A 21,388-nucleotide genomic window follows, 5' to 3' on the forward strand; every position below is an offset into this window, starting at 1 on the left:
ATTTGAGAGAACCAAATAAACGGTTATTAAAGTATTAATATGGAAGAGACATGAAGGTTAATTAGTATGACACTGACTCAAACTCTTGAAATAGATAGAGATTATTGTACAAGAATGTGTGTGATGTGAGTTTTACAAAACAAGTGTCAGAATTCTTGTATTTTCCCGGATGAGATCAAGGGCAATAAATTCTGACACGTTTCGTAAAATTAGTATGCCTCAACTGCGAGTGTGATAATTTCTTTATTACCCATTGTTTCTTAATCCTTTTGAGCTCCGCTTTAGAAACATGCACTGATCACAGTCGTCGTTGTCGAAAACCTCAATGTCGAATGACGTTAACAATACTATGTTATGACGTCGTTTCTGGTGTGACGTCATTCCCACCTTACGACACAATGCGATTCGAATGACGTCAACAATGCCGTCCGGATGATGGAAACAGTACACTGGTGCGCGAGACGTGTTCTAGTGCACATACGATGTTTATGAACTCGGTTATTTCTAACCTTATGTGTAATAAACATACTTACGTGGTCATTTCGGAATTGAAGATGGCCGACAAATTGACAGAAAACACAAAAGCCCTCAACTCTGTGCCCCTGAGAGTTTAATGGCCACACCGTACCAAACACCCCCCCCCCCCCCCCCCCCAAAGTGCAATCTCATAATCCTGTCATGCAATAAGCATATTGGTTACTGACACTTCAGTTCACGTTTTTTAACATGAAATGTATTTTGACTGCTTATTTACATATTACACATTCTGTAACTTGTAGGTTAATCTTCTTGCAAGTGTGTGTTTGGACCCGAGAAAGAAGACATTATCTGCTTGTATTAGACTAAAATCTAGTCTCTGAAATGAACATATCGTACATAAAAACAGTTGCTCAGTTATCTTAATAAAAATATAATAAAAAGGAGCCCAGTGACTCTCTTCATTTTCAGATACTGCAGTCATCTAGACTTGCCAAACACTATAGACTTGCATGGGCTGTATTTGATATATATTTGTATCAGGGTCGGTAAGACAGACTATGCTTGTATCTTTGGTGCGTTGAGTGAGTGCGGTGAGAGGTATAATTACTCACTGTAATACTATTTAACCTTTGATGGCATAAACATGTTCAGATGTCATACACTTCTTGTTCGAATGTCATAAACATCGTATTTATATGTCATATAAACCCTGGTCAAATGTCACATCTAGCGTTTTTAGTTACCGAGCCACTAGTTGTGAGAAAGTTGTCTACATCCATTCCACTTTTGCCAAAATCAAGTCCTGTAGGGAAGTATAAGGTTTCTTCGATGCCAAAAAGAAATTCAATTGCATATTCACAAGGGATTGTTATTTCTGTCTCCGATGCATTTGACTTAACAACGTGCGCTAGTCGTGCGCTGACTTGATTTGACATTTTCATTTCGATCAATCATTTGAAGCGCAGGTAAAATCGTTTCTAAATATGACCACGAGAAACTAAGTCTTTGAAAGCCATTTTGAAGTGACACACGCGAGGAAGAGAAATCAGGGATGTCAGCTTCTTTATGATGAGGAACACAACATTTAGGAGTATATACTTACTCCTTCATCAGGTTATGACTGCATTCGCCTGATGAAGGTGTCAGTGTATACACCGAGACGTTGTGTTCCTCATAATAAAGAAGTTGACATCCGTAAAACGAGATACCAGCCTTGTGTATGCAAATTAAAAGCCGCGTTACCGCCCTCGCCACCTGAAGTAGAATCATCGTGGTTATTAATTATTATTGATTATTTATTAAAGAAGATAGATGCATGTGTGCTTATATAAGCCCTTCCTGCGATACGGAATATTACTCAGGAACTGGTCGTCTATGTACTGGGGGTGACATTGGTCTAGGGACTGAAGCATTTGTGGCAGGCACCCTCGATTTTATGTCACATGTTTCCCACCCCGCTCCCAGCCATTACAAAACAAAATAGAACTGTCATTCATTCCTATACAGGATCCCTTCCCGTTCGCTTCACCATAATGCACGTTGATATACGGTAAAAACGCTTAAATTACTTCGTAATCAACACGCTCGAAAATGTACACTACACAGGCCTAGGGAACATGTTTAATGGATGGTAATATTATGTGTTTGATAAACATCAAAACCGATGTCAATGTACAAAAACGTTATTTCCATGGATATTGAACACTTTACAGGGATTGACATTCAACGCGCGACGGAAGCAGCGTTGTAAGCCGCTTTATCTTTGATGAGCAGCGAAGGTTTTAAAATTACCAGAGCGTGACTCAAGTGAGAGAGATACCGATAAAACTGAATGTACGATTTCGTACATATCCTGCTCTCAACACGGACAGAAGCCACGGACAGATGGCAAGGGTGGCCCAGTCGTCTGAGGCGCTGTGTTACCTCCCTTGGGCACGCCAGAAATTAATGAACGTGGGTTCGATTCCCAGTTGGCCCCGATTATGTTTCTTAATTTGCCAGGACTATATCCGTGATCGGGGGTTCACGAAAGTGGTAAACTTCGGGTTTTCCTCCCACATTAAGCTTACACGCCGTTATATAACTGGAATACTGTTCAAAGCGGCGAGAAACCCAACTCACTCACTCATTCACCAGGGACACCCATGAAATGAGATATAAAGTTGGAGAATGATGGTGGTCATTGGATCTGTATATATTGTTTTTGAACTTGGTTCAGGGGAAGAGGCATTACCTAAAGGTTACATCATTAACTCATTTCACCTCATAGGTCTTAAACTGAAGGGCAAAAGAAAGTATGCAATTGAAAACTGAAAGAACTGTTGTTAAATTTGAATATGTCTATTAACAATACACCGTGTTCAGACGTCATATGCTTCGTGCTCGGCTCGCATAAACGTTTTGATGCCATCATACACCCTGTTCAGATGTCATATATATCTTGTTCAGATGCCATATACACCACGATCAGATGCCATATACACCACGATCAGATGCCATATATACCGTGTTCAGATGCCCAATATATACCGTGTTCAAATGCCATATATACCGTGTTCAGATGCCATATACACCGTGTTCAGATGCCATATACACCACGATCAGATGCCATATATATCATATTCAGATGCCATATATATCATGTTCAGATGCCATATACACCGTGTTCAGATGCCGTATACACCGTGTACAGATGCCATATACACCGTGTTCAGATGCCATATACACCACGATCAGATGTCATATACACCACGATCAGATGCCATATATACCGTGATCAGATGCCCAATATATACCGTGTTCAAATGCCATATATACCGTGTTCAGATGCCATATACACCGTGTTCAGATGCCATATACACCACGATCAGATGCCATATATATCATGTTCAGATACCATATATATCATGTTCAGATGCCATATACACCGTGTTTAGATGCCATATATACCGTGTTCAGATGCCAAATACACCACGATCAGATGCCATATATATCATGTTCAGATGCCATATATACCGTGTTCAGATGCCGTATACACCGTGTACAGATGCCATATAGACCGTGTTCAGATGCCATATACACCACGATCAGATGCCATATACACCACGATCAGATGCCATATATACCGTGTTCAGATGCCCAATATATACCGTGTTCAAATGCCATATATACCGTGTTCAGATACCATATACACCATGTTCAGATGCCATATACACCACGATCAGATGCCATATATATCATGTTCAGATGCCATATATATCATGTTCAGATGCCATATACACCGTGTTCAGTTGCCATATATACCGTGTTCAGATGCCAAATACACCACGATCAGATGCCATATATATCATGTTCAGATGCCATATATACCGTGTTCAGATGCCGTATACACCGTGTTCAGATGCCATATACACCGTGTTCAGATGACATATACACCATGTTCAGATGCCCAATATACCATGTTCAGATGCCATATACACCGTGTACAGATGCCATATACACCATGTTCAGATGCCATATATACCGTGTTCAAATGCCATATACACCGTGTACAGATGCCATATATACCGTGTACAGATGACATATACACCGTGTTCAGATGCCATATATACCATGTTCAGATGCCGTATACACCGTGTTCAGATGCCATATATACCCTGTTCAGATGCCGTATACACCATGTTCAGATGCCATATATACCGTGTTCAATTGCCATATACACCATGTACAGATGACATATACACCGTGTTCAGATGCCATATATACCGTGTTTAGATGCCGTATATACCGTGTTCAGATGCCATATACACCATGATCAGATGCCATCTATATAATGTTCAGATGCCATATATATCATGTTCAGATGCCACATACACCGTGTTCAGATACCATATACACCGTGTTCAGATGCCAAATATACCATGTTCAGATGCCATATACACCGTGTTCAGATGCCATATACACCGTGTTCAGATGCCATATACACCGTGTTCAGATGCCATATACACCGTGTACAGATGCCATATGTTCACATGTCATACACCGTCACATAAATCATGTTTAGATATCATACAGACTGTGTTCAGATACCATATACACCGTGTTCAGATGTCACATATACCGTGTTCAGATGCCATATATACCATGTTCAGATGCCATACAGACCGTGTTCAGATACCATATACACATTGCCCAGATGCATCATATACCGTCTTCAGATGTCATATATACCGTGTTAAGATGTCATATATACCGTGTTTAGATGTCATATATACCGGGGGCACGGGGGGCCTAGTTGTTTAAGGAGCCGCGATTCGCTGTGCAGAGTTGCGTCGCTTGGGCACGCCAGAAACCTATGATTGTGGGTTCGAATCGCGGTTCGCCCCGATACGTATATAAGGTATATATGAGTGAGTGAGTGAGTGAGTGAGTTGGGTTTAACGCCGCTTTTAACAGTATTCCAGTTATATCACGGCGTGTCAGCTTAATGTGGGAGGAAAGCCCGAAGTGATGCAGGTCTCAGACGTTTACCACTTCGGTGAAACCCACGAGCACGGGTATGGTGCTGACACACCTAGAAACATATTAATCGGGGCGAACCGGGATTCGAACTCACAATCATAGGTTTCTGGCGTGCCCAAGGGATACTGCATTATGAATAACTCTGAAGGTTTGTCCTGCACATTCGACTCGTTTCTTCTCATTGTCCAACGTCAGCCATCTGTGGCCGCCATGGGAGTGTCCAGATCCACTAGGTCGAATGGTGTGTCAGTACGCTTTGCCTTCCCTTTGTCTTCACCATACCAATAAATGTGTATAGACGGTAAGAGGAGTCATATACATCCAGACCTCAAACAAAACATTAATTCAATGTAACGTGCACAGGCCTGAGGCAATGTTTAGAGCATTGTTAATATTCGATAAATATACAAACACGTGTGAAAAAACAGGCATTTATATGTCAATATTGATGTGCAGGACGCCCAGGGAATGCGATCTCACGAATGTTTTCAATAAACAACACACTCGCTTGTTATAAACCTACTAGAGCGCAAAGGTAATATGAAAAAGTATCTGATAAAACTGAATACATGTTTTTTATATCATGTTTTCAGAATGTTAGCATATGCGACGAAAGATTTGGATGGGACGTGGTGAGTCATTTGATCGTATAATGTATTTATAGATATAAAAGTGTTTTATGGGATTTCCATCATAAAAAAAACCAGAAGACATAAATACGGAATACATAATGTAGCCTGCACAGAATTCTTTCTGAACCAGGGGCACGGCTGGATCAGACTCAAATATTGCCTATTTTGCACCAGGATCCGCTGATTCAAGTTGTATTTGACTGCTCTCAGGTTTTAAATGTCATAGATCGATTTGCGCTACTCTGTGTTCCCCTCATAGTCTATCCGAACCTGAGATCGTGAATACTTTGTTACAGTTCGCCACATGTTTGTATTGCCATACAGCACCACAGTCCTCAGATACCGTCTCCCTTTTTAACACGGTCTATTTTTCCTGTGATATATATCAACATTAAGCTCGTGGGAACATTGATCGTCATATCAAGAGCGAGCGATCCTTTCCAGATAACGACAGTGAAGGGTGAGTCACGTCTTGGCGGTATTACAGACACGGGATGGATCGAGTTGCTGGCAGGAGCAAGTTATTGACAAATAAGTTTTGTTCCACGCGTATATGACGAGCACTGATGCAGACGACCCAGACCATTACGTTATGCCCTTACATCAACACAAAACCCCACCTCTATACGACTATTACCACCCATGCTTTATACGACTATTACCACCCATGTTATATACGACTATTACCACCCATGTTATATACGATTATTACCACACATGTTATATAAGACTATTACCCCCCCATGTTATATACGACTATTTCCACCCATGTTAATTACGACTATTACCACACATACTTTAAATGACTATTACCACCCATGTTATATACGACTATTTCCACCCATGTTATATACGACTATTACCACATATGTTATATATAACTATTACCACCCATGTTATATACGACTATTACCACACATGCTATATGCAACTATTACCACCCATGCTATATACGACTATTACCACCCATGTTATATACGACTATTACAACCCATGTTATATACGAATATTACCAACCATGTCACATACGACTATTAAAACCCATGTTACATACGACTGTTACCACCCATGTTATATACGACCATTACCAACCATGCTATATACGAATATTACCAACCATGTTATAAACGATTATTACCAACCATGTCACATACGACTATTACCACCCATGTTATATACGACTATTACCAACCATGTTATATACGACTCTTACCAACCATGTTATATACGTCTATTACCACCCATGCTATATACGACTATTACCACCACCCATGTTATATACGACTATTACCACCCATGTCATATACGACTATTACCACCCATGTTATATACGACTATTACAACCCATGTTATATACGAATATTACCAACCATGTCACATACGACTATTAAAACCCATGTTACATACGACTGTTACCACCCATGTTATATACGACCATTATCAACCATGCTATATACGACTATTACCAACCATGTTATAAACGATTATTACCAACCATTTTATATCCGACTTTTACCACCCATGTTATATACGACTATTACCACCCATGCTATATACAAATATTACCAACCATGTTATATACCACTATTACTACCCATGCCATATACAACTATTACCACCCATGGTATATGCGACTATTTCCACCCATGTTATATACGACTATTACCACCCATTTAATATACGACTATTACCAACCATGTTATATACGACAATTACCACCCATGTTATATACGACGATTACCAACCATGTTATATACGACTATTACCACCTATGTTATATACGACTATTACCACTCATGTTATATACGACTATTACCACCCATGTTATATACGACTATTACCACCCATGGTATATACGACTATTACCAACCATGTTATATACGACTATTACCACCCATGGTATATATGACTATTACCACCCATGTTATATAAGACTATTACCAATCCTTATACATGTATATGCGGCTCTTACACATCATGCTCTTACCAACCGATGCTGAAAACAAACAGGGCTCGGAAATCATTCATACCAGCCAGTAAAACTTTTTAAATGTTTATCTGTTTAACACTTTTTAATAGTTCGCTGTACTCAAATCCTATCCTGTCAGACCGCCGTCATGTAGCTAAAATATTGCTGAGTGCGGTGTTAAACAACAAACAAAACAGTATCCCTTTAATTAAAGGTTACTTTTACTCTGATATAAATGTATATACTTTAAACTTCCGTTCCTTGTCGTCAATGTGAATTAATTTTCTAGTGTTCAATTTTCTACATGTTTTTACTCGTGGTTATATTAGTAAGTGTCTTAATTCTTATGTCCATATTCTAATATTATATATTTTCTTTCTTTCATATTTTAGTGCTAATCAACTGTGCAATATGAATTTCCCTTGGAATAATAAAGTCCATATAACCATGTTATGTAAGAATATATATTACATCTTACATAAGAATGTATTACACACCATGCTCTGAAGTAAAAAGCAACAAAACCAATTCCATAATCATAAGGCATCTCTGCATAAAGCAGTGTCTGATGTACAATTCCGAGTATATCAAGATCATGTGTTTATGAATCACTGATAAACAGTAATGATACCAGGCGTTCGCGAAAGGGTGAGCGCATCCTGCCCCGCCGGTGACACCCGTCCCAAACACATTCAAAGGCCAGTCAATTGTTCACTTGAAAAACCTGCTTTACTAAGGCATTAGATGTTGTAACCTTGATCAAACAATACTTAGCAAGAATCTTATGGTCCTCCTTGAAATTACCAACAAAGCTGTATAAAACTATTACCACCAAAGTTGTATAAAACTACTACAACTATTCTGTACAAAACTATAACCAACAAAGTTGTATAAAACTATTACAACCATGCTGTATAAAACTATTACCAACAAAGTTGTATAAAACTATCAAAACCATTCTGTACAAAACTATTACCACCAAAGTTGCATAACACTACTACAACTATTCTGTATAAAACTATTACCAACAAAGCTGTATAAAACTACTTCAACTATTCTGTACAAAACTATTACCAACAAAGCTGTATAAAACTACTACAACTATTCTGTACAAAACTATTACCAACAAAGTTGTATAAAACTACTAAAACTATTCTGTACAAAACTATTACCAACAAAGCTGTATAAAACTACTTCAACTATTCTGTACAAAACTATTACCAACAAAGTTGTATAAAACTACTTCAACTATTCTGTACAAAACTATTACCAACAAAGCTGTATAAAACTACTTCAACTATTCTGTACAAAACTATTACCAACAAAGTTGTATAAAACTACTTCAACTATTCTGTACAAAACTATTACCAACAAAGCTGTATAAAACTACTTCAACTATTCTGTACAAAACTATTACCAACAAAGCTGTATAAAACTACTTCAACTATTCTGTACAAAACTATTACCAACAAAGCTGTATAAAACTACTTCAACTATTCTGTACAAAACTATTACCAACAAAGCTGTATAAAACTACTACAACTATTCTGTACAAAACTATTACCAACAAAGCTGTATAAAATTACTTCAACTATTCTGTACAAAACTATTACCAACAAAGCTGTATAAAACTACTACAACTATTCTGTACAAAACTATTACCAACAAAGTTGTATAAAACTACTTCAACTATTCTGTACAAAACTATTACCAACAAAGCTGTATAAAACTACTTCAACTATTCTGTACAAAACTATTACCAACAAAGCTGTATAAAACTACTTCAACTATTCTGTACAAAACTATTACCAACAAAGCTGTATAAAACTACTTCAACTATTCTGTACAAAACTATTACCAACAAAGCTGTATAAAACTACTACAACTATTCTGTACAAAACTATTACTAACAAAGCTGTATAAAATTACTTCAACTATTCTGTACAAAACTATTACCAACAAAGCTGTATAAAACTACTTCAACTATTCTGTACAAAACTATTACCAACAAAGCTGTATAAAACTACTTCAACTATTCTGTACAAAACTATTACCAACAAAGCTGTATAAAACTACTTCAACTATTCTGTACAAAACTATTACCAACAAAGTTGTATAAAACTACTACGTTTATTCTGTACAAAACTATTACCAACAAAGCTGTATAAAACTACTTCAACTATTCTGTACAAAACTATTACCAACAAAGTTGTATAAAACTACTTCAACTATTCTGTACAAAACTATTACCAACAAAGCTGTATAAAACTACTTCAACTATTCTGTACAAAACTATTACCAACAAAGTTGTATAAAACTACTACGTTTATTCTGTACAAAACTATTACCAACAAAGCTGTATAAAACTACTTCAACTATTCTGTACAAAACTATTACCAACAAAGTTGTATAAAACTACTTCAACTATTCTGTACAAAACTATTACCAACAAAGCTGTATAAAACTACTTCAACTATTCTGTACAAAACTATTACCAACAAAGCTGTATAAAACTACTTCAACTATTATGTACAAAACTATTACCAACAAAGTTGTATAAAACTACTTCAACTATTCTGTACAAAACTATTACCAACAAAGCTGTATAAAACTACTTCAACTATTCTGTACAAAACTATTACCAACAAAGCTGTATAAAACTACTTCAACTATTCTGTACAAAACTATTACCAACAAAGCTGTATAAAACTACTTCAATTATTCTGTACAAAACTATTACCAACAAAGCTGTATAAAACTACTACAACTATTCTGTACAAAACTATTACCAACAAAGCTGTATAAAATTACTTCAACTATTCTGTACAAAACTATTACCAACAAAGCTGTATAAAACTACTACGTTTATTCTGTACAAAACTATTACCAACAAAGCTGTATAAAACTACTTCAACTATTCTGTACAAAACTATTACCAACAAAGCTGTATAAAACCACTTCAACTATTCTGTACAAAACTATTACCAACAAAGCTGTATAAAACTACTTCAACTATTCTGTACAAAACTATTACCAACAAAGCTGTATAAAACTACTACAACTATTCTGTACAAAACTATTACCAACAAAGCTGTATAAAATTACTTCAACTATTCTGTACAAAACTATTACCAACAAAGCTGTATAAAACTACTTCAACTATTCTGTAACAAAACTATTACCAACAAAGCTGTATAAAACTATGACTAACCATGTTTCTGTTAATGTCATGTTCAGGTCTCACTTAATAGAGACGCCTAAAATAGGAATCAACATAACATACAGTGAACAATGATCATAACGAACTCGTAGGGACCAGTAATTTGAGCTTGCTGTAACCGTAGTTCGGTATAAGCATACATACAGCATATATACAACAAATGACCCGGGACCAAAAATAAGTTTGTTATGTCTTTCAGTTCGTTACCACGGTGTTTCTTTATAAAATGTAGTTTACTGTATAAACAATACATGTATGTATTCACCTATTACCTGGATGGATACTGTGTGTGAAAGCACGTTACTGTTTTATTTGAAACCAGTACTATTGCCACGTTTCTAGGTCTGTCAGCACCATACTCGTGTCCGTGGGTGTCACCAAAGTGGTAAACGTCTGAGACCTGCATCTATTCAGGCCACCACATTAAACTGACACGCCGTGATATAACTGGAATATTGTTCAAAGGGGCGTTAAACCCAACTCACCCACTCCCTAATATGCCTGTGTTTATCAGACAGTCAGGGTGTATAAAAAAGCTGTTCACTCAAAAAAGGTTCACGGATCCAAAACACACGCATAACAGAAGAAGAAAATAATAAAGGATATATTTGTCAGAAATCAGATTTATTCGTGATATTCATGCGGGCAACTGATGCATGGATCTGTAAGTGGACATAACGTTACAATTCTGTCACAACATGGCTACAGGTTCGAAGAATACACGTGATCAAAGGATGGGTGTCACTTCTGGACGTACAACATGGCTACAGGCTCGAAGAATACACGTCATAAAAGGATGAGTGTCACTTCATGACGTACAACATGGCTACAATCAGGATTAAGGTTTTGTTGCCCCTGCGTTGTGTCCAGCTACAGATCCTGGACAGATGACATCATGGCGGACACTGGCTACTTCGACAGGACATAGCCCAGCACAAGCGCCAAGGACCCGAAAAGGACGGAGAAGCCTTGGGTGGCGGCGGAGTTCTCGGGCTCTGAAATACAAAGTTTTGAATAACTAAACACAGTATTGAACATACCAACAAATGGTTAAATATCTATACTAAGTATTGAATACATGCAGTAAGAATTGAATATCTACTCTAAGTATTGTATATCGGTGGTAAGTATTCGAAACCTGCACTAAGTATTGAACATCTACACTAAGTATTGAATATTGGCATTAAGTATTGAAAACCTGCACTAAGTATTGAATACTTATACATAATACTGAATCTGTACTAGACACAGAAAGTACACTGAATGGTGAATGAGTAAATGAGCTGGGATGATTGTCGCTTTAAACAGTTAAGTCATACTACGACATGACAGTGAGAGGAGAGCCCTCAGTAGCCGAGGTGGTAGAGGTTGTCATTTTGATGAAACCCCCGAGCAAAGCTGTGTACTTACATAACAAGGTTTATAACCAGTCGATAATAATACATTAATCAGTTTATATTTAGTCCGATAATGATACATTACTTCGTTTATACTCAATCCGATAATAATACATTAATCAGTTTATAATCAGTTCAATAATAATGCATTAATCAGTTTATACTCAATTCAATAATAATACATTAATCAGTTAATGTTTAGTCCAATAATAATATTAATAATACATTAATCAGTTTATGCTCAGTCTGATGATAATATATTAATCTGTTTATATTCAGGCCCATAATAATACATCAATCAGTTTATAATCAATTCAATAATAATACATTAATCAGTTTATAATCAGTCCGTTATAATACATTAATCAGTTTATATTTAGTCCGATAATAATGCATTAATCAGTTTATACTTAGGTCGGATAGTTATACATTAATCAGAAGATATTCAGGCCGATAATAATACATTAATCAGTTTATACTCAGTCTGATAATGATACATTAATCAGCTAATATTCAGTCCGATAATAATACATTAATCTGTTTATACTCAGTTCGATAATAATTTATTATTCAGTTTGTAATCAGTCCGATAATGATACATCAATCAGTTCATATTTAGTCCGATAATAATACATTGATCAGTTTATATTCAGGCCGATAACAATACACTAATCAGTTTATACTCAGTCCGATAATGATACATTAATCAGTTTATTTTTAGTCCAATAATAATACATTAATCAGTTTATACTCAGTCTGATGATAATACATTAATCAGTTTATACTCAGTCTGATAATAATACATTAATCAGTTTAAATTCAGTCCGATAATAATACACTAATCAGTTTATACTCAGTCGGATAGTAATACATTAATCAGTATATATTCAGGCCGATAATAATACATTAATCAGTTTATACTCAGTCCGAAAATGATACATGAATCAGCTTATATTCAGTCCGATAATAAAACATAAGTCAGTTTATACTCAATCCGATAATAATACATGAATCAGTTTATTTTCAGTCCGATAATAATACATTAATATGTTTATACTCAGCCCGATGATAATTTACTAATCAGTTTATAATCAGTCCGATAATAATACATTAATCAGTTTATATTTAGTCTGATAATGATACATTTATCAATTTATACTCAGTCTGATAATAATACATTAATCAGTTTAAATTCAGTCCGAAAATAATACATTAATCAGTTTATACTCAGTCGGATAGTAATACATTAATCAGTAAATATTCAGGCCGATGATAATACATTAATCAGTTTATACTCAGTCCGATAATGGTACATGAATCAGCTTATATTCAGCCCGATAATAAAACATAAGTCAGTTTATACTCAATCCGATAATAATACATGAATCAGTTTATTTTCAGTCCGATAATAATACATTAATCTGTTTATACTCAGCCCGATAATAATTTACTAATCAGTTTATAATCAGTCCGATAATAATACATTAATCAGTTTATATTTAGTCCGATAATAATACATTTTTCAATTTATACTCAGTCCTATGATTATATATTGATCAGTTTATACTCAGTTCGATAATAATTTATCAATAAGTTTATAATCAGTCCGATTATAATACATTAATCAGTTTATATTTAGTCCGATAATAATACATTAATCAGTTTATACTCAGTCCGATAATGATACATTAATCAGTTCATATTTAGACCAATAATAATACATTTTTCAGTTTATACTCTGTCCGATAATAAAACAGTAATCAGTTTATACTCAGTCTGATGATAATGCATAATCAGTTTATACTTAGTCCGATAATAATACATTTATCAATTTATACTCAGTCCGATTATAATACATTGATCAGTTTATATTTAGTCCAATAATAATAATACATTCATTAGTTTATACTCAGTCTAATAATGATACATAAATCAGTTTATACTAAGTCCTATAATTATATATTGATCAGTTTATACTCAGCCCGATAAGAGTTTATTAATCAGTTTATAATCAGTCCAATTATAATGTATTAATAAGTTTATATTTAGTCCGATAATAATACATTAATCAGTTTATATTCAGGCCGATAATAATACACTAATAAGTTTATACTCAGTCTGATAATAATACATTAATCAGTTTATGATCAGTCCTTTAATTATATATTGATCAGTTTATACTCAGTCCGATAATGATACATTAATCAGTTCATATTAAGTCCAATAATAATACATTAATCAGTTTATATTTAGTCCGATAATAGTACATTAATCAATTTATACTCAGTCTATGATTAATTAATAAACTTAACTGGACTCTACTTTTTGCACATATTTCATATTAAATATAAGCAACAAACACTTATTCATAATAAAACAATATCAGGTAGGGTCCGTTGTACGACTCCGACTGTTCCACACGATTGAATATCAATACAATAATCTACAGCAGCAGTGAAATACCAGTCGATTGTTGAAAAGTTAGATCCTCTATCCCTGACTTATTTAGCCACAAGTCGCACCGAGTGAACTCAGGAGTATGTCATGTTATTGAAAGATATTGACTGCGGGATGACCCGAGCCCAGGGCTCCGTCCTCCCCCCTATCAGCAGGAAGTTTGTCAAAAAGTTAATAAATAACTACAACATAATTCATCACATAGTGATCAATTCGATGTGTACCTCGCTACAATAAGATCCGTTTAGAAATTAATTCATAGACCAACACAGACATGTTATTTCAATATTATTGCAAAGATTAGATATGCCGCAACCAATCACTACCACTCGTAGCTTTCCGTCATCGACAATTAGCCTTTCGGCTTGTTCCGGAATGACACCTGTGTCTACCACAGGTCTGGTGACAGTTTGAGTGTTGATCTAACATCAATGTAAGAGACGACCAGGCTTGGTCGGGAGTACTTCCGAATTACGAGTATATCTACTGGTGCCTTTGAAGTTGTTATATCACAACGCTTCGGACACACGGGCCCGGAGCTCGGGTAATTTCAGTATATAACTTTGTATCATTTTACGAGTAGTATCTATATCATAGTACGGTAAATAATATTTAACATTGTACTATGTCAAAGTATGATATTATTTAAAAAACGATTTTAGATATATCATTTGAAGTATTTCTATCGATGAAATCACGAAGTAGCTGCCTTACCTGATTCCGCCCAAACTGGACTAAATCCAAGGCTGACTAAGGCGAGAACTGGAAGCAGAAAATAGAAGTTAGTTGACAAATTCAGATATTATATTTTTCTCTTCTATATCGAATATACATTAGCATCGTAGATATCAAAGCATTCCTGTCGTTTAGATTAACTACGTAAATTCATATGAGTTGGGACAACAGTATGACGTCATTACACCGCAGTGATCGAGATTACCCCCTTTATCGTGTTCTGAGATCAAGTCACATATTGCGTATCTTTGCACACAGGATTACAATTGCTGACATAAATATCTTGATATCTAAAATAGTGAGATATTTTAAAATATATGTAGTGATATCTAGGAGGGGTTTAAAATGTATAATATAATAAGATGATACATAAAGTCAACCCAGAGTATCCCAGTCTCGATTATCCGACAGAAACATCCGATGACAACTATACCTACCAACAAGGAAGCAGAAGGTGAAAACTGACTCCATCTTTACACTTTCAGTCGACTGTGGGAAAAGCTCGAGGGGCTATCGCATTTATACATATACGCGATATTGTTTAGTCACGTGGCCATACATGACGAGGATGTGTCTTACCGTCGCTGCTCTGCCTGGTCTGTTGCAGCTAACGCCTCCCTTTGTCCTGTACTGTTTGCTTGAGTTAACTACCAATCTCATGGTGGGTTGGCTGTGCGAGCAGGTAGTGGGTGCGTCCATACATGTATAAAGGCGACACTTACATCAACTCGACACGATCACGAATCCTTTGAAATAATTATGTACATGTATGGTAGTGTGATGCATAAACCGGATTTTGTTCAAGTAGAATCATTTGTATCGGAATTAATTGAAACGGTTTATTTTTTTCTTTATTTTTTTTTCTCGCAGACATGATGTTAACAGAGCCCTCGACTAAACCACTTGTGGGTAGGAAAATCATGTACATGTTTGTTTGTTTGTTTGTTTGTTTGTTTGTTTGTTTGTTTGTTTAACGCCGCACTCAGCAATATTCCAGCTAAATGACGGTGGTCTGTAATCGAGTCTTGAACAGACTATCCATGATTGATATCATCAACATCGATCGGGATACGATAACATGCATCAACTAAGTCAGCGAGCCTGACCACCCGGTCCCGTTGGTCGCTTCTTACCACAAGCATAGCCGCCTTTACGGCAACCATTGGCTGCTGAAGACCTATTCTACACGGATCTTCACGGCAACCATTGGTTGCTGAAGACCTATTCTACACGGATCTTCACAGGACTGGTGAAGAAAATGTCTTTATTTATAAGCGGTAGAATCTCTACACTTGTACACAGGATATGTAATTCAAAATTAACATGTCGTTTTTAGTTTCAACACAATCGGTAAATAGTTTCAACACAATCAGCAAATACAATGGGGACTGACTTGGTTTCTGGTCCTTCATCGGTTTTGCTTGCAAGGCCGCTGTTCCATGGCAGGAGTCCTCCTGTAGTGTGGTACTCCGGTGTACAAGGGTGTTCCCTCCTGTACTACAGTGTTCCCCCCTGTACTACAGTGTTCCATCCTATACTACGGTGTTCCCTCCTGTACTACAGTGTTCCCTCCTGTACTACGGTGTTCCATCCTGTACTACGGTGTTCCCTCCTGTACTACGGTGTTCCCTCCTGTACTACGGTGTTCCATCCTGTACTACGGTGTTCCCTCCTGTACTACAGTGTTCCCTCCTGTACTACAGTGTTCCCTCCTGTACTACGGTGTTCCCTCCTGTACTACAGTGTTCCCTCCTGTACTACAGTGTTCCCTCCTGTACTACAGTGTTCCCTCCTGTACTACAGTGTTCCCTCCTGTACTACAGTGTTCCCTCCTGTACTACAGTGTTCCGTCCTCTACTACGGTGTTCCCTCCTGTACTACAGTGTTCCCTCCTGTACTACAGTGTTCCCTCCTGTACTACGGTGTTCCATCCTGTACCAGTGTGTTCCCTCCTGTACTACGGTGTTCCCTCCTGTACTACAGTGTTCCCTCCTGTACTACAGTGTTCCCTCCTGTACTACGGTGTTCCCTCCTGTACTACGGTGTTCCCTCCTGTACTACAGTGTTCCGTCCTCTACTACGGTGTTCCCCCCTGTACTACAGTGTTCCCTCCTGTACTACAGTGTTCCCTCCTGTACTACGGTGTTCCATCCTGTACCAGTGTGTTCCCTCCTGTACTACAGTGTTCCCTCCTGTACTACAGTCTTCCCCCCTGTACTACAGTGTTCCCTCCTGTACAACGGTGTTCCCTCCTATACTACGGTGTTCCCTCCTGTACTACGGTGTTCCCCCCTGTACCAGTGTGTTCCCTCCTGTACTACGGTGTTCCCCCCTGTACTACAGTGTTACCTCGTGTACAACGGTGTTCCCTCCTGTACTACAGTGTTCCCTCCTGTACTACAGTGTTCCCTCCTGTACTACAGTGTTCCCTCCTGTACTACGGTGTTCCCTCCTGTACTACAGTGTTCCGTCCTCTACTACGGTGTTCCCCCCTGTACTACAGTGTTCCCTCCTGTACTACAGTGTTCCCTCCTGTACTACGGTGTTCCATCCTGTACCAGTGTGTTCCCTCCTGTACTACGGTGTTCCCTCCTGTACTACAGTGTTCCCTCCTGTACTACAGTGTTCCCTCCTGTACTACGGTGTTCCCTCCTGTACTACAGTGTTCCCTCCTGTACTACAGTGTTCCCTCCTGTACTACGGTGTTCCCTCCTGTACTACGGTGTTCCCTCCTGTACTACAGTGTTCCGTCCTCTACTACGGTGTTCCCCCCTGTACTACAGTGTTCCCTCCTGTACTACAGTGTTCCCTCCTGTACTACGGTGTTCCATCCTGTACCAGTGTGTTCCCTCCTGTACTACAGTGTTCCCTCCTGTACTACAGTGTTCCCCCCTGTACTACAGTGTTCCCCCCTGTACTACAGTGTTCCCTCCTGTACAACGGTGTTCCCTCCTATACTACGGTGTTCCCTCCTGTACTACGGTGTTCCATCCTGTACTACAGTGTTCCATCCTGTACTACAGTGTTCCATCCTGTACTACAGTGTTCCATCCTGTACTACAGTGTTCCCTCCTGTACTACGGTGTTCCCTCCTGTACTACAGTGTTCCCTCCTGTACTACAGTGTTCCCTCCTGTACTACAGTGTTCCATCCTGTACTACAGTGTTCCATCCTGTACTACAGTGTTCCATCCTGTACTACAGTGTTCCCTCCTGTACTACAGTGTTCCCTCCTGTACTACAGTGTTCCCCCCTGTACTACAGTGTTCCCTCCTGTACTACGGTGTTCCCTCCTGTACTACGGTGTTCCCTCCTGTACTACAGTGTTCCCTCCTGTACTACAGTGTTCCCTCCTGTACTACGGTGTTCCCTCCTGTACTACAGTGTTCCCTCCTATACTACAGTGTTCCCTCCTGTACTACAGTGTTCCCTCCTGTACTACAGTGTTCCCTCCTGTACTACAGTGTTCCCTCCTGTACTACAGTGTTCCATCCTGTACTACAGTGTTCCCTCCTGTACTACAGTGTTCCCTCCTGTACTACAGTGTTCCCTCCTGTACAACGGTGTTCCCTCCTGTACTACGGTGTTCCCTCCTGTACTACGGTGTTCCCTCCTGTACTACGGTGTTCCCTCCTGTACTACAGTGTTCCCTCCTGTACAACGGTGTTCCCTCCTATACTACGGTGTTCCCTCCTGTACTACAGTGTTCCCTCCTGTACTACGGTGTTCCATCCTGTACTACAGTGTTCCCTCCTGTACTACAGTGTTCCCTCCTGTACAACGGTGTTCCCTCCTATACTACGGTGTTCCCTCCTGTACTACAGTGTTCCCTCCTGTACTACAGTGTTCCCTCCTGTACTACGGTGTTCCATCCTGTACTACAGTGTTCCCCCCTGTACTACAGTGTTCCCTCCAGTGCTACAGTGTTCCCTCCTGTACTACGGTGTTCCGTCCTCTACTACGGTGTTCCCCCCTGTACTACAGTGTTCCCCCCTGTACTACGGTGTTCCCTCCTGTACTACAGTGTTCCCTCCTGTACTACGGTGTTCCCTCCTGTACTACGGTGTTCCGTCCTCTACTACGGTGTTCCCCCCTGTACTACAGTGTTCCCCCCTGTACTACGGTGTTCCCTCCTGTACTACAGTGTTCCCTCCTGTACTACAGTGTTCCCTCCTGGTTCTACAGTGTTCCCTCCTGTGCTACGGTGTTCCCTCCTTTACTACGGTGTTCCCTCCTGTGCAACGGTGTTCCCTCCTCTAATACGTTGTTCCCTCCTGTGCTACGGTGTTCCCTTCTGTACTAAGATGTTCCCTCCTGAACAACGGTATTTCCTCCTCTAATACGTTGTTCCCTCCTGTACTACGGTGTTCCCTTCTGTACTAAGATGTTCCCTCCTGTACAACGGTGTTCCCTCCTCTAATACGTTGTTCCCTCCTGTACTACGGTGTTCCCTTCTGTACTAAGATGTTCCCTCCTGAACAACGGTATTTCCTCGTCCTTCCGCCCTGACGATCTTGGATGTGCGAAAGGTACAGGGTCAGTGCCCGAGAGCCATATGACCTTTACCGCAGTTCCTTGGCAATCACAAGAGAATGTTAGTTATTCACAGCTGGTATTCACTTTTTGTGTTGCTGGTCTAACCCAGTCTATTTGCCTTTTAGTTGAGAGACTTCGGCCGCAGGGCTTAAGATTCAGTCAAAATTCTGGTGCTTGAGATTTCTTTCTAGATCGAGAGTTAGTGACAACAGGACGAGAGGGTTGCGCACAAGACTAACTAACTTGGGGTCAAATCCTATGTTAAAAACCCGGGTTTCTTACGCCACAACCTGTCTGTCATTGGTCATCAACCCTCCCCAAATTACCTTTCCAACTTTTCAAGTCATTATTGATAACATTTCCCTATAAGGGCATTCTATGAGATTTCCGTGATGTCATTGAACAAAGGCACTGAAAACTGTTCATTGCCATGTCACATAAGGCCACAAGGTGGCGCTGAACTCAGTATCTCGTGTGACCGCCCCGGGCAGCAATCACGGCTCTGCATGTCCTCGGTACTGACTGGATAAGTGCACGAATCTGTCCTGTGGAATTCTGCTCCATTCTGCTTTTTACCGCGTTGGTCACTTGTGGGAGTGTATGCGGCGTGTTCTGACGTTAACGTACACGTCGATCGCGTTCATCCCAAATGTGGTCGATTCGGTTGAGATCTAGAGATCTCGACGGCCAGGGCAAGGCGTTGATGTTAGCATTATGGAGGTAGTCTACCCTGACATGAGCTGTGTCAGTGGAGCGTTGTCCTGTTGAAACAGTTCCCTCTGGCGGTGAATGATTGGAAGACGGTAAGGTTGACGAATTTGATTCATGTAGCGATTTGCTGTCAAATTTCCCTGAAACACAACCAAGTCAGATCTCGTGGTGTAAGATATGACCCCCCACACCATGACACTACCGCCACCGAATATGTCGAATTCACGAACACAATGTGGGGCCAAACGCTCATTTCGACGACCGTAAACACGTTGTTTTCCATCAACGGTGAAGAAGAAATCGTGATTCTTTGCTAAACCATACTGGTCTCCAGTTTCTCAAATTTCAAGGCTGTAAGGTATGGCATCAAAGCAAGCGTCGCTGTCGATGGATCCGTTGCAAAACATGGACGATAACTGGTCTTCTGGGTCGGATTCCAGCCCCGCGGAGATGGTTCCTGGCAGTCTGGTCCGATATCCTCCTCAAACCAGGGATGCGTCCTGCAGTCTCCGTAACTGAGGCATTGCGATGACGTAGGTGGAACAGTCGAATGTAGCGATCCTGTGCAGGGGTGGTAACTCTTGGTCGGCCGGTCTGAAGTGGAATTGAACAGGCGGCAAATGGTGCTGTGGTGGACGTTGAAGTGGCGTTCAACAGAAGACTGCGATTCCCCTCTTTGGATACATCCTCTGGCGATGTTCCGAGTCTCGTCATTTTCGAACTTGAAAAAT

At 39.1% G+C, this 21,388-nt stretch overlaps 1 long non-coding RNA gene across 1 annotated transcript in view; it reads right to left on the reverse strand.

Moving 5' to 3' along the window:
• LOC139467176 (uncharacterized) overlaps positions 1 to 15,942 on the reverse strand; it is a 42,881-nt gene extending 26,939 nt beyond the window's left edge. Inside the window, exons 1-2 of the long non-coding RNA XR_011653645.1 lie at positions 15,849 to 15,942; positions 15,391 to 15,438 (exon numbers count right to left, since the gene is read on the reverse strand). This is a non-coding gene — a long non-coding RNA (uncharacterized lncRNA). The remainder of the gene's footprint in view (positions 1 to 15,390; positions 15,439 to 15,848) is intronic.
• Between the last annotated feature and the right edge of the window lie 5,446 nt (positions 15,943 to 21,388).

The sequence above is a fragment of the Haliotis cracherodii genome, unplaced genomic scaffold (genome assembly GCF_022045235.1).
Source record: "Haliotis cracherodii isolate W230 unplaced genomic scaffold, xgHalCrac1.p SCAF_19, whole genome shotgun sequence".
Taxonomy (NCBI): domain Eukaryota; kingdom Metazoa; phylum Mollusca; class Gastropoda; order Lepetellida; family Haliotidae; genus Haliotis; species Haliotis cracherodii.